This window comes from Eschrichtius robustus, chromosome 4 (genome assembly GCF_028021215.1).
Source record: "Eschrichtius robustus isolate mEscRob2 chromosome 4, mEscRob2.pri, whole genome shotgun sequence".
Taxonomy (NCBI): Eukaryota; Metazoa; Chordata; class Mammalia; order Artiodactyla; family Eschrichtiidae; genus Eschrichtius; species Eschrichtius robustus.
The window spans coordinates 100,302,935-100,317,663 of NC_090827.1; positions in this window are offsets into that span (position 1 = coordinate 100,302,935).

Here is a 14,729-nt window from a genome sequence, read left to right on the forward strand (position 1 = left end):
TTCTCGAAATGCAGACTCCTGGCCCTCCATCTCCTGAGCTGCAGTGTCTGGGATGGGGCCTGGGGTTCTGCATTTTAACAGGTTCTGTGAAGTTGCGAGCACTCCAGGAACAAGTGGCCCAGAGGAGTCATCCTGGAGACGGGACGATGGAGGGGCTGCTTTAGGTGGAAGAGAACCTCTCCAGTGCTCACGTCAGAGCCTGGCCTGGACATCTGCATTTTTGAAGGAAGAGCCCCACCGTCCTGCAGAGCCCAGGGTCACTGTGCCTGCCTTGGCTTGCCTGGATGCTCATTGATTTGGGGCTTCCTCTGTGGACACCCGAGGTGCAGGGAGTTTGGAGGTCCCTGGGCCTGGACAGAGGAGGGGAAATTGAAAGGAGGCTGCGATCTGAGAGGAAGGAGCTTGACGAGCACCAGGGAGGTAGGCCAGGGAACAAGCCAGACAGGTGACCAAATGAGGCTCACAGACTGAGTTGAGATGAAAGTTTTCCTTTTTGCGTTGTGCGCACTGTGACATTTTCAAGGTTTTAGGAAAGCCTGTGACTTTAACACAGTCTTGGTGCTTTGGGAGCAGGAAGGAAAGGGTAAAGTGACACCAAGTAAAGAAGTAGTAGCATGACCTGGAGCTATGGGCAGGAGACAGAAGGTGCAATTTGGAAGGAAAGGTGAGCAGTCACAACCAAAGGTGTAAGCACTCCTGGCGATCCACAGAACTTAACAGGAATGAAACAGAATTCCTGTTATCCTGGACTGAGGGTGAATTTTAAAGGAAATGTCTGGAGAATATAGTGACACCTGTGTATCAACACACACACCCCCAACACACACACACACACACACACACACACACACAGCTTACTTCTCCCTCTCTCCAGGAGGGCCCTAGGAAAGAGGAGGTGAAAAGTAAAGTTGGCCAGCAAAAACTCATTCCTACCCTAGGCTGGGACCAGGCACTCATCGAGAATAGTTGGGCCATTAGAAGCCCTAGGGCCCCAGAAGTCCAGTCTGCACACTATCTGGGATTAGAGGACTTTAATCAGGTGGAAAAATTTTATCACACAGCCTGCTTGCCCTCTGGTGTCTTTTACAGCCATCTAATTGCCAGCAAGTTTCAGCTTGACTCACAGGAATTTGAACCCCAATCATGCAGCTCTGAATGTCACACTCAGGTCTGGATGAACAGAGACATATTCCAGGAAGTAGTATTTCCTAAAGAGTCTTGGGGAGAGGAGGGTATGCACCTTGGTCCCCACTCTATCCCTTTCCCAACTTGCCCCTCTCTCCTGACATTGCAAACTCATCATATTTTCAACTCCAATTCTAGGGATTTTTAAATTTTCTTGTTGTGGTTTATCTTTTTATGACCATACAGTTTATGCTTATGCTAAATGGAAAGTTTAGGAAGGTTTAATAAAAAAGTTGCATGTTATCTATGCACTTTTTTCTTTAATAAAGGTTACATTACATATAATTTTGATTCCCCCTTTTTCCACATATCTTTCTAGGCTTATTTCTGGGTAGCTAATGGCATTGTTGCTATTGTGAATGATATTTCTTTGCACTTTATTTAGAAATGGCTAAAACTTTTGGAATCATGGTAAATAATTGTGGTGGCAACCTGAATCTTTGTCTTGTTTCTGATTTTAATGGGAATGCTTTTGGTGTTTAACTTTTAAGCATGATATTAATTCTTATTTATACCTGTTAGATGTTGGATGTTGAGACAGATGTTCTATATCATGAAAAGAAAGTATGTTTTCTAAATCAAACTTTATTTTTAAATAAATCAGAAATGGATATTGGAGTTTATTAAATTTTTTCAAAACTGTCTGTCGAGAGGACAGATATTGGTGTGAATTTTATGAGAAGTTTTATATTAAACCTTCCTTACATTTCTGACATAACATCATTTGGCATTTTATATACTGCTTGGCTTCTTTATTGGAGCTTTGTTTAAAATTTTTGTCTCTATGTAAGAAAACATTATCTATTTTTTTTAACTTTTTGTCTGAATTGCTTTAAAACTGAATTATGACACAACCCATAGTTTCCTCTGTTCCTTGTCCTAGAACAATTTCTTTATCATGGGAATTATTTATTCCTCAAATGTCTTTTTTTTAATATACAGCTTATAGCTATTTTATTTATTTATTTATTTATTTATTTATTTTTGGCTCTGTTGGGTCCCCGCCTCGTGTGAGGGCTTTCTCTAGTTGTGGCAAGCGGGGGCCACTCTTCATCACGGTGCGCGGGCCTCTCACTGTCACGGCCTCTCCCGTCGCGGGGCACAGGCTCCAGACGCTCAGGCTCAGTATTTGTGGCTCACGGGCCCAGTTGCTCCGCAGCATGTGGGATCTTCCCAGACCAGGGCTCGAACCCGTGTTCCCTGCATTAGCAGGCAGATTCTCAACCACTGCGCCACCAGGGAAACCCTCAAATGTCTTTTTTAAAAGAATGTTCTTTTATAATTATTTAGCCCAGCATTTTTTTGTGGAGGCAATCAACTTTTCTTTCATGGTTATTGCTTTGTTTAGGTTATCTATTTCTTGAGTCAAGTTTGGTAATTTACATTTTACTCTGGAATCATACCCTTCATAAGGATTTTCAAATGTATTAGCACTGAGTTGCATCCAGAATATAAAATTGTCTGTATCTGAAATTTTATCCACTACTCAGTATCGTGTAGAGATTTAAAATGGCAGGACCTAAGGTTTAGAGGTCCTGGTTTTAAGTGTCCATTCTATTTCTTATTCTTATGATGAGCTTAGTTAGATAAGTTACTTTGACTTCTTTGATCCTGGCTCTTGAAATGTAGAAAATGAAAAATAGAGCTATTAGTATTCTGTCTTTCATAAGGATGCTGGGAGGTGAACTGGAGCAGGTAAAGTGCTTAGCTAGTGCCTGGTACATGGGAAATAGTTGGTAAATGTGGGCTATTTTATGCATCTAATATTGAGTATTTGAGTTTTCACTTTTTTATTATAAGGCCTTTTTAATAAGCCTTATATGAAATGTTATCTATTTTATTGTTGTTTTTTTAAAATCTAAGACTGTTTACTTATCCTTTCTTTTTTCTAATTCAATTTCTTTCTGTTTTATCTTTGTATTTCTTTTCTCTGGGTTTCCTTCAAGCTACTTTGCTTTCTAACTTTTTGAATTTACTGCTTCATTCTGTTACTGTCATTCTTGCTGTTTAATAATGAAAGCATATGCTACTTTGAATTTGCTTCTAATTACAGCTTTGTCAGGCCCTATAGGGTTGCTGCATACTATGCTCATTCCTGCTGGTTTCTAAATATCTTACAGTTGCATTTTGGTTTCATATTTGACAAAACAATTACTTAGGAGAGAATTTGTATATTTTTGTAAGGTTGGGTCTTTCTGTTGATTCCAGTTGTGCTATTAATATTGGTTAGAGAGTGCTCTGAATAATTTGTGCTTTGGGGAATTTATTAAAATTTTTTTTGTTGAACATACATAATTAATTTCAAAATAATCTGTGAGTAATAGAAGAGCTAATGTTTGCAGAAAAAGGAAGTCCAATATTTATCTATTAAATTGATCTTATTGATCATACCATTCAGACTTTTTATATCAGCACTGGCCAATAGAAATATACTGTGAGCAACATATGTGATTTAAATTTTCTAGTAGCCATGATAAAAAAGTTAAGAAAAATAGGATAAATTAATATTAATTAGCATATTTTATTTAGCTTACTACCTCTAAAATATTTTAATATGTAGTCAGTATAAAATATATTGAGATATTTTACATTTTTTTTCATACTAGGTCTTTAAAATCCAAGGTGTGTTTTACATTTACAGCATGTCTCAATTCAGATGCTAAACTGTCATCAGTAATTGCTCTATATTTAGATTCCATAAAATTTACAGTTGAAAAAGTAGATTCACACATTCAAGTTGATCTAAACATTCTTTAAAAATCATCAATACTGAATCAAGTATCATTTTAAAAATTATATATGAATTAATTAAAATTAAATAAAATTTAAAGAATTAGTTTCCCAGTTACAGTAAGCACAAGTGCCCAATACTTGTGGCTGGTACTTGCTGTACTGGCCAGTGCAGGACTATATCCTTTATTTTATTTATTTTTGACTGCTAGATCTATTAAACAGAGGTGTATTAAAATGTTCAACTACTTTTAAGAAATTTTTGTTAATTTTTTTAGATGTGCTAATGGTATTGTATTTTTAAAAATTTTTTATTGAGATACAATTGATATATAACATTCTATTAGTTTCATGTACAACATAATGATTCATTATATGTATATATTACAAAATGATCACCACAATGTCTAGTTAACATCCATCATTGTGTATATTTTTTAAGCATTCTTATCTTTTAGAAATGCATGTTGAAATGTTTATGAATAAAATTATCTTATCTTTTAGAAATGCATGTTGAAATGTTTATGAATGAAATTATATGATCTTTGAGCTTGGTTTTGAAACAATGTGGGAAGGGAAGAAGTGGGTTGGGGTATAGGTGAAAAAATACTGGCTCTGAGCTGATAATTGTTTAAGCATAGTGAAAGGCATGTTGGAATTCATTATAATTTTCTGTTTACTTTTTTAAGTGATTGAGAATTTTCATTATAAAAGAAATTTTTAAAAACATTTTGGATTAAATATTTTCCCTTTATGAAATTTTTCTATCAAAAGTTTCCTATATTTTGCTTTATGTATTTCAAGGCTATATTATTTTCTGTTTATTTTTATGATCATAATTGAGAAATTAAATAAATATAATGAGAAATATACAATCAGAATGTAACTTTACTTTTTTTCTCCCACTGATCTTTAAAACTTGTTCAATGGAAAGTTCTTTCTTTGCTTCCTCCTAAAACCCCACAATTTTTCTAGTCCTTGTTAGGTTAAGAAAAAAGTCTTAACATGAAAACAACCTAAATGTCCATTGAGAGATGAATGGAGAAAGTTGTGGTATATATATATAATGGAATATTACTCAGCCATATAAAAGAATGAAATAATGCCATTGGCAGCTACATGGATGGACCTAGAGATTACCATACTAAGTGAAGTAAGTCAGAAAGAGAAAGACAAATACCATATGATATCACTTATATGTGGAATCTAAAATATGGCACAAATGAACCTATCTACTTTATCTATGAAACAGAAACAGACTCACAGACATAGAGAACAGACTTATGGTTGCCAAGTGGGAGGGAGGTCCACGGAGGGATGGACTGAGAGTTTGGGACTAGCGGATGCAAACTATTGTATATAGAATGGATAAGCAACAAGGTCCTACAGTATAGCACAGGGAACTATATTCAATATCTTGTGATAAACCATAATGGAAGAGAATATGAAAAAGAATATATACAACTGAAATCACTTTGCTGTACACCAGACACTAACACAACATTGTAAATCAACAGTACTTCGATTTTTTTAAAAAAAGTCTTAGCTTAGAGAATGAACTTATGGTTACCTGGGGGGAAGGGCGGGGGGGAGGGATAGACTGGGAGTTTGGGATTGACATGTACACACTGCTATATTTAAAACAGATAACCAACAAGGACAGTATTATATATAGTAATATAAAAAAATTAATTAATTAAAAAAAGAGGAAAAAAATTAAATTAATCATTAAATGATAAAAAAAGAAAACAAAAACAAAACAGAAAGCAAAATTATATGTGGGGCTTCCCTGGTGGCGCAGTGGTTGAGAATCTGCCTGCTAATTCAGGGGACACGGGTTCGAGCCCTGGTCTGGGAAGATCCCACATGCCGCGGAGCAACTGGGCCCGTGAGCCACGATTACTGAGCCTGCGCGTCTGGAGCCTGTGCTCTGCAACAAGAGAGGCCACGATAGTGAGAGGCCCGCGCACCGCGATGAAGAGTGGCCCCCGCTTGCCGCAACTGGAGAAGGCCCCTGCTTGCTGCAAATAGAGAAAGCCCTCGCACAGAAACGAAGACCCAACACAGCCATAGATAAATTAATTAATTAATTAAATTTAAAAAAAAAAACTATATGTGAATAAACATGTTTTGATATGTTTGAGCATCAAAAAAAAAAAAAGTATACTTCAAAATGTTGGCACCAGTTATCTAGGAAAGGGCAGGAATGAGTTCTTTTCTTCGGTTTTTCCTTTAATGTCTCTGTGTTGTTTGCTTGAGGGCACTGACTCTATATTGCTTTTGTAGATAAATGGAAAATTCAATAAGGTATTTTTTATCAAAAGCACTCAAAAGAGGAAGGCCTCAAAGTGTTCCAAAAATTTTTGTCAGAAAAAACTACGGGTCTTTTCCTCCCCTTTTAAGTGAGCCGTGGTGACCTGTCAACCGTGAAACAAATGAGAACTTGTGAAGTTCTTGAGCTCACTTGCTTTGTCCTCAGGTACTGAACATTCTTCCCTGTGATGTTGTTGAAATGATTAACCTGTATTAAGAAGGAGGGACTTTCAAACAAAGGTGAACTTCACTGCTGCCTAAACTATACCTAAAAATTTGCTTGAAGTGTTCTGAATATTGAGATTAGAAACGTCCAATCAAAAGATCCCCTATTAGTGCAATTTCATCATGTAACCGATCCACTAGTTAGCATTCCTCTCAGTCCCAGGAGGAACCCAAAGCAGCGCCTCGAATATTGTCCTTGGTCTCTAGAGGTTTATCATGGAGATGAAAAGTCTAAAAACGCATAAAAAATTAGAGAATGCAATGAGACAAAAAATAACCTTTCTGCGCAGTGCCCACCTTCAGTGCTGTAGACATTCAAAGAATGAACAAATGAATAAAGGCTGCCAGATTTGGATAAACGCTACAATGAAAATGTTTGCATAACTAGAAATAAAATAAAATTAGAATAAATAAACAAATAAAAAAGTCTTAAGATCACTTAAGTCACAAAACTAACATGGTGGATTAAAGATGGCTGCAAATTCTTTGCAATTCTTCCTATGCAATGGTGGAGTCTATTCCTCTCCCCTTGAATTGGGACTGGCATTGCTTTGAGCAACAGAATGTGGCAGAAGTGATGCTATATAACTTCTGAAGCAAGGCCCTATGTAAGAGATCCAGAGCTTCTTTTTCCCCAGTCTTGGTACATTCCCTTTTTGAACCAGTCATCATGTTTTGTGAAGCCCAAGCCACATGGAGAGGTCACATGAAAGAGAACTATGGCACTCTGGTTGACAGTCCCAGCTAGACTGGCAGCCAGCAGCTATGTGAGTGAGCCATCTTGGACATCATTCAACTGTCTGTCAGAGGGGACTGCAGTTATTTCTCAGACACAGCCTTTTTCTCTGCTGCCACCAGCTACTTTTTCTGACATAAGACGCGTCCTCAATTGTGGGACACTCCTAGCTCACTCTCTGAGGGTTCCATTGAAGTCACCTCACCAGACCTGAGTGAGAGAGGAAGCAAGCCAGTCCGGACTAGCGTTCAGACAGAAACATGTGAGGGCGTGGGGAGCAGGAGTTAATGGTCACAGCCAACACTCCTCAGCTTCCACCTGGGCCACCAGCTACTAGACCTGCTTCTACTGTAACTTCCTGCTCTATCTAAAAAAAGTCTCCTGATAATATTTTCCCTCTACTACACCTAGATTCTTAATACCTTCCTTCCTCAAGGAAGTTATCTTGAGGAGTAAAAATGAGAGTGATAAGAACGAAGAAGGAATAAGATTCCTTTACTGTTTTCAGACAGAATGAGGAGAGCCAGGGGTAGGATCAAGGCAAGGGATGTACACATTCCCTGAGAAAAGCTTTCCTCTTGGCTAATTGGGACTAAAACTCCAGGGGGAAGAAACATGCTTTCCTTTTCGCCTCAGCCCTGGGTGTTTGGGGAGCGACTTGCCGCCTTGACTCATGATGTGTCCCACAGATACTTCACTTGAGGATCAGGGCACCTGTGAGGACTAAGGAGCTGGCCTTGGGAGTTTGATAATGCCCCATGGGGGACACCTGTGGCATTTATATCTGCCTGTAACTGGGTTAATAAATTGGTTTAATTCCAGGGTGGAATGTTAGCAAGATTTTTCCCCCTTTGCAGAGCTAAAAGTCACGTCGTACACTCAGCTTCCATTTATTTTCCATTTTAGTAATAAAATTACTAAAATTTCCATTTTAGTAATAAAATGGATACTTTCATCTCCATAAGTCTATCTTCTGTCTTATTTTTCAATTGATTTCAAATCCTGTAAGGGAAGGAAGGGACATTATTTACTGACTCCTAAGACTCCAGTGAGGAATGTAAAACTAAAACCTCAGCACTAACAGGCAGATCTCAGAACCCCTTTGGATCCTATGTAAGGAACTTGGACCAAATAAGGAAGCATAATTTTATTTTATTTTATTTATTTTTTGGCTGTGCCAAGTGGCTTGCAGGATCTTAGTTCCCTGACCAGGGATCGAACCTGGGCCCCAGCACTGAGTCCTAACCACTGGACCGCCAGGGAGTTTCCTGGGGAAGCATAATTTTATATCATGGCAGCATAATTTATCCTCTATTCACAGCCAATACGGTAGCCTGTACCTGAGGAGGATGATTTATTCTAATATGGCACACCAATAACATTGAGCTGAAGCTAATAAATAATGCACTGTTGGTGGACCTGTAGTTCTGCTCTACCACTCCAGGCAGGAGATAGGAGACATTCTCTGAAGGAATTAAACCAAAGCAGCCATACTAAGAAGAGGTGCTTGAAAATGAAGTGCAGGAAAAGCACTGGACTATAGGAAAAGTCTCTGCTTTGGCGTTGGGTTCTGTATCAGTTATCTAATGCTGTGTAACAAACAACTCCAAAACTTAGTGCTTCAAAAACAATCATGGGACTTCCCTTGTGCTCCAGTGGGTAAGACTCCATGGTCCCAGTGCAGGGGGCCCAGGTTCAATCCCTGGTTGGGGAACTAGATTCCACATGCTGCAACTAAGAAGCCTGCATGCCGCAACTAAGGCCTGTTGCAACCTAAATAAATAATAAAATAAATACTTTAAAAAAAAAAAAGAAGGAAATTAAAAAAAAAAAAAATCATGATCTTATTTGCCCACATTATAGGTCAGCAATTTGGGATGGGCTTTTTGGGCTGCGAAGACAAAATAAATTTTCATGTAAGTATGGACTCAATTTTTTTCTTTCTTTTGTACCCTGTCTTGGGTAATCCAAGCAAACTAGAGAGTAAAAATATCAAATATGAACTCAAGAAAACAGGGTAGCCATCCTAGGAGAGTGGCAAAGCCCAAGATGACAGTTGTTTGAAAGGCAGACAGAACCACTATTCCAGACTGAGTCAAGAGGATAAGAGTTTTTAAAAAAGAAAAAGAAAAAGAGAGAAACCAAAATGTAATCAGAAACTTTGGAACAATAAAGAAAAAAATATTTACAGATATGACAGCACTGATGTGTTATTGAATTATTTTCAAATCAAGAAAGAAGATAATGTTGGTTCACTATTTAGTTCTGCAATTTATCATCATCATATAATCACAGTAATATAAATATTGATTATTGGTTTGGAAAATGAGCAGCAGTGGAGGGATGGTGTGAAAACTAAATCTCATATACCAAAAAACAGGAATAGATGCATTCAGAAAAAGCCATTATAATCATATGATGGTTATGGAGCAATATTCCAGAAGAAAGCACTATAAGAATTGGAAAGGGTTGCCTCTGGGGAACCAAACAGGAATATGTGGAAGGATGGGGCAAATGACAATGTCGACAGTTATAAACTCTCTCCAACTATTGGATTTTTAACAAAAATAATGTAAAAATCCTTGTAAAACAATGCCCACTACCACGTCCTTGACGGGGACTAGAAAGTGAGTCACTCAGAAGACAATACAACAGTTTCCTAAAGGCTAAGGGTTCTTTGCATCCTGTCTCCCCCCTCCCCCCACCTGCTTGTAGCCCTGTCCCTCAACTGACCCAGGTCCATTTGGAGACTCATCACACGACACTAGTCTAGCTCATCCTAATAATGAATCCAAGGCCAGTTCTGGCCTCTGTGGCTTGGGTTTGATAGTAAATTTCTTAACTTGGTATGACACTTTGGAAATACTCAAGCAAAATGCAAACAAGTGTGGGAAGTGTGTCTTGTACAACTGCCATGCATGTTAGTCCAGTACACTTTTGAGGCATAACTATATGCCAAGCACTTGGAGTAAACCAACCCCAGGGCTAAACGTTTATATAAATTGCCTCATTTTAATAACCTTGGGAAGCCAAGGGTTTCTGTCCCATATTCCAGAAGAAGAAATTGACATTGAGAAAGTCTATTAGGTTTGCTAGTAAGTGACACAACCAGAGATGGAACACAGCTCTTCAAATGATCCCAACCTCCAATTTAGCATCATTCTGTGGTGCTGACCCAGCCCTCTGCACGTGCTTCAGCTGCCCTAGAGAGTTGCTACCAATTTAGAGTCTTCTTGCTCACATTCCTTAATTTAAGTCAACTTTTCCTTAACACTTTGATTGGCATGGGGTGGTGGGCAGGGCCAGCTTCTTGAGCATGCAGTCACACAGAAGGGCCTCATTCCTGGCTGAAATGCTCTGCTGTTGGGGTCCTGAAATTCTTGACAATATTATCTTTTAACTTAGTTTTGCAAGTTAAGTCCAATAGGGCAATGGAGCATGCGTGTGAACAGAGGCAAATGGGCATGGTGTGCACCCACAGTTCTTTGCCACCCCACTCATTTGCATAGAGCATTTGCAATGCCTCATGAGTACAGAACTCCAGTAGACCCACAACAAGTGGGAGTACAGCGAGACTCAAACTACAGGTGTGTTACATCTAAAACCGATCAAGCAGGGGCCCCCAAGAGACCATGCTTTCCATTCAAACCAAAATTTTGTCCAAATATAACAAAAGAAATAACTAAGAAGCCCTATCACATCCTTCCTCACTCGTGTTACTTCCCTGCATTAGCAATCCACTCAAGGCTGAAAATGCTGATGCAGAAGCAAAGGAGAGCCGGGAGTTCTTCTCCCTTCCATTGCTTCCTTACTCACCAGGAAGGTAAGGAATGTCAGTAGAATGTGCACAAACAAGAAAAGAAATTAAAACAATTGAGTGAGTTTTGTGCAGTGTCCCTGCTGCTGGGAGCAAAATACGTGAATGAGCCACAACATATGAGTTGTGTACTTCCAGCAATACTGCATTTGAACTAAAAAGTTCTTGCTTGTATTTAAATCTGGCACCACACAATATAAAGAGGAACCATAAAAATTCATGCTACGATCAGAAATAAATGAAAACGAAATGAAGGAAACAATAGCAAAGATCAATAAAACTAAAAGCTGGTTCTTTGAGAAGATAAACAAAATTGATAAACCATTAGCCAGAGTCATCAAGAAAAAAAGGGAGAAGACTCAAATCAACAGAATTAGAAATGAAAAAGGAGAAGTAACAACTGACACTGCAGAAATACAAAGAATCATGAGGGATTACTACAAGCAACTGTATGCCAATAAAATGGACAATCTGGAAGAAATGGACAAATTCTCAGAAAAGCACAACCTTCTGAGACTGAACCAGGAAGAAATGGAAAATATAAACAGACCAAGAACAAGCACTGAAATTGAAACTGTGATCAAAAATCTTCCAACAAACAAGAGCCCAGGACCAGATGGCTTCACAGGCGAATTCTATCAAACATTTAGAGACGAGCTAACACCTATCCTTCACAAACTCTTCCAAAATATAGCAGAGGGAGAAACACTCCCAAATTCATTCTATGAGGCCACCATTACCCTGATACCAAAACCAGACAAAGATGTCACAAAAAAAGAAAACTACAGACCAATATCACTGATGAACATAGATGCAAAAATCCTCAACAAAATGCTAGCAAACAGAATCCAATAGCACATTAGAAGGATCATACACCATGATCAAGTGGGGTTTATCCCAGGATGCAAGGATTCTTCAATATACGCAAATAAATCAATGTGACAAACTGAAGGATAAAAACCATATGACAATCTCAGTAGATGCAGAAAAGGCTTTCGACAAAATTCAACACCCATTTATGATAAAAACTCTCCAGAAAGTAGGCATAGATGGAACTTACCTCAACATAATAAAGGCCATATATGACAAACCCACAGCCAACATCGTTCTCAACGGTGAAAAACTGAAATCATTTCCTCTAAAATCAGGAACAAGACAAGGATCCCCACTCTCACCACTATTATTCAACATAGTTTTGGAAGTTTTAGCCACAGCAATCAGAGAAGAAAAAGAAATAAGAGGAATCCAAATTGGAAAAGAAGAAGTAAAGCTGTCACTGTTTGCAGATGACATGATACTATATAGAGAGAATCCTAAAGATGCTACCAGAAAACTACTAGAGCTAATTAATGAATCTGGTAAAGTAGCAGGATACAAAATTAATGCACAGAAAGCTCTTGCATTCCTAAACACTAATGATGAAAAATCTGAAAGAGAAATTAAGGAAACACTCCCATTTACCATTGCAACAAAAAGAATAAAATACCTAGTAATAAACCTACCTAAGGAGACAAAAGACCTGTATGCAGAAAAGTATAAGACACTGATGAAAGAGATGAAAGATGATACAAACAGATGGAGAGATATACCATGTTCTTGGATTGGAAGAATCAACATTGTGAAAATGACTATAGTACCCAAAGCAATCTACAGATTCAATGCAATCCTTATCAAACTACCACTGGCATTTTTCACAGAACTAGAACAAAAAATTTCACAATTTGTATAGAAACACAAAAGACCCTGAATAGCCAAAGCAATCTTGAGAAAGAAAAACAGAGCTGGAGGAATCAGGTTCCCTGACTTCATACCATACTACAAAGCTACAGTAATCAAGACAGTATGGTACTGGCACAAAAACAGAAATAGAAATATAGATAAATGGAACAGGATAGAAAGCCCAGAGATAAACCCACGTACATATGGTCACCTTATCTTTGATAAAGGAGGCAAGCATATACAATGGAGAAAAGACAGCCTCTTCAATAAGTGATGCTGGGAAAACTGGACAGCTACATGTAAAAGAATGAAATTAGAACACTCCCTAACACCATACACAAAAATAAACTCAAAATGGATTAAAGACCTAAATTTAAGGCCAGACACTATAAAACTCTTAGAGGATAACATAAGCAGAACACTCTATGACATAAATCACAGTAAGACCCTTTTTGACCCACCCCCTAAAGAAATGGAAATAAAAATAAAAATAAACAAATGGGACCTAATGAAACTTAAAAGCTTTTGCACAGCAAAGGAAACCATAAACATGATGAAAAGACAACGCTCAGAATGGAAGAAAATATTTGCAAATGAAGCAACTGACAAAGGATTAATCTCCAAAATATACAAGCAGCTCATGCAGCTCAATATCAAAGAAACAAACAACCCAATCCAAAAATGGGCAGAAGATCTAAATAGAGATTTCTCCAAAGAAGGTATACAGATTGCCAACAAACACATGAAAGAATGCTCAACATCACCAATCATTAGAGAAATGCAAATCAAAGCTACAATGAGGTATCACCTCACACCAGTCAGAATGGCCATCATCAAAAAATCTACAAACAATAAATGCTGGAGAGGGTGTGGAGAAAAGGGAACCCTCTTGCACCATTGGTGGGAATGTACATTGATACAGCCACTATGGAGAACAGTATGGAGGTTCCTTAAAAAACTAAAAATAGAACTACCATATGACCCAGCAATCCCACTACTGGGCATATACCCTGAGAAAACCGTAATTCAGAAAGAGTCATGTACCACAATGTTCATTGCAGCTCTATTTACAGTAGCCAGGACATGGAAGCAACCTAAGTGTCCATCGACAGATGAATGGATAAAGAAGATGTGGCACATATATACAATGGAATATTACTCAGCTATGAAAAGGAACGAAATTGAGTTATTTGTAGTGAGGCATATCGACTTAGAGTCTGTCATACAGAGTGAAGTAAGTCAGAAAGAGAAAAACAAATACCGTATGCTAACACATATATATGGAATCTAAAAAGAAAAAAGAAAAAATGGTCCTGATGGACCTAGGGGCAGGACAGTAAAAAGGACGCAGATGTAGAGAATGGACTTGAGGACACAGGGAGGGGGAAGGGAAAGCTGGGACGACATGATGAGAGAGTGGTATGGACATATCTACACTACCAAATGTAAAATAGATAGCTAGTGGGAAGCAGCCGCATAGCACAGGGAGATCAGTTCGGTGCTTTGTGACCACCTAGAGGGGTGGGATAGGGAAGGAGGGAGGGAGATGCAAGAGGGAGAGGATATGGGGATATATGTATACGCATAGCTGATTCACTTTGATATACAGCAGAAACTAACACAACATTGTAAAGCAATTATACTCCAATAAAGATGTTAAAGAAAAATAATTCATGCTAATAATTTCTAAATTTCAACTTAGAATAGCATTAAATAGCAATTTTTAAAAAAGACAAGTCAAGAGAGAAACCGTGGAAGAAAGGAAAGCTTGGTATTTTTAGTACTTATGGCACTTTTCCCACTTTTTGAACGAGGGGCTCCACAAATTATATAGCTGGTGCTGTTGGTCAGTAGTGATATGAAATGAGAAAGACCTCAAATTTTTAGGAAATAGATCCAGGAGGCCCTCATTTCCCTGTAATTGAAAGCAACCTGCTCCTTTTGGGTTTGATTATCTTTTTTTATTTTTTCATTTCCCACAACCAGTAAAAAAAAAAAATCAAC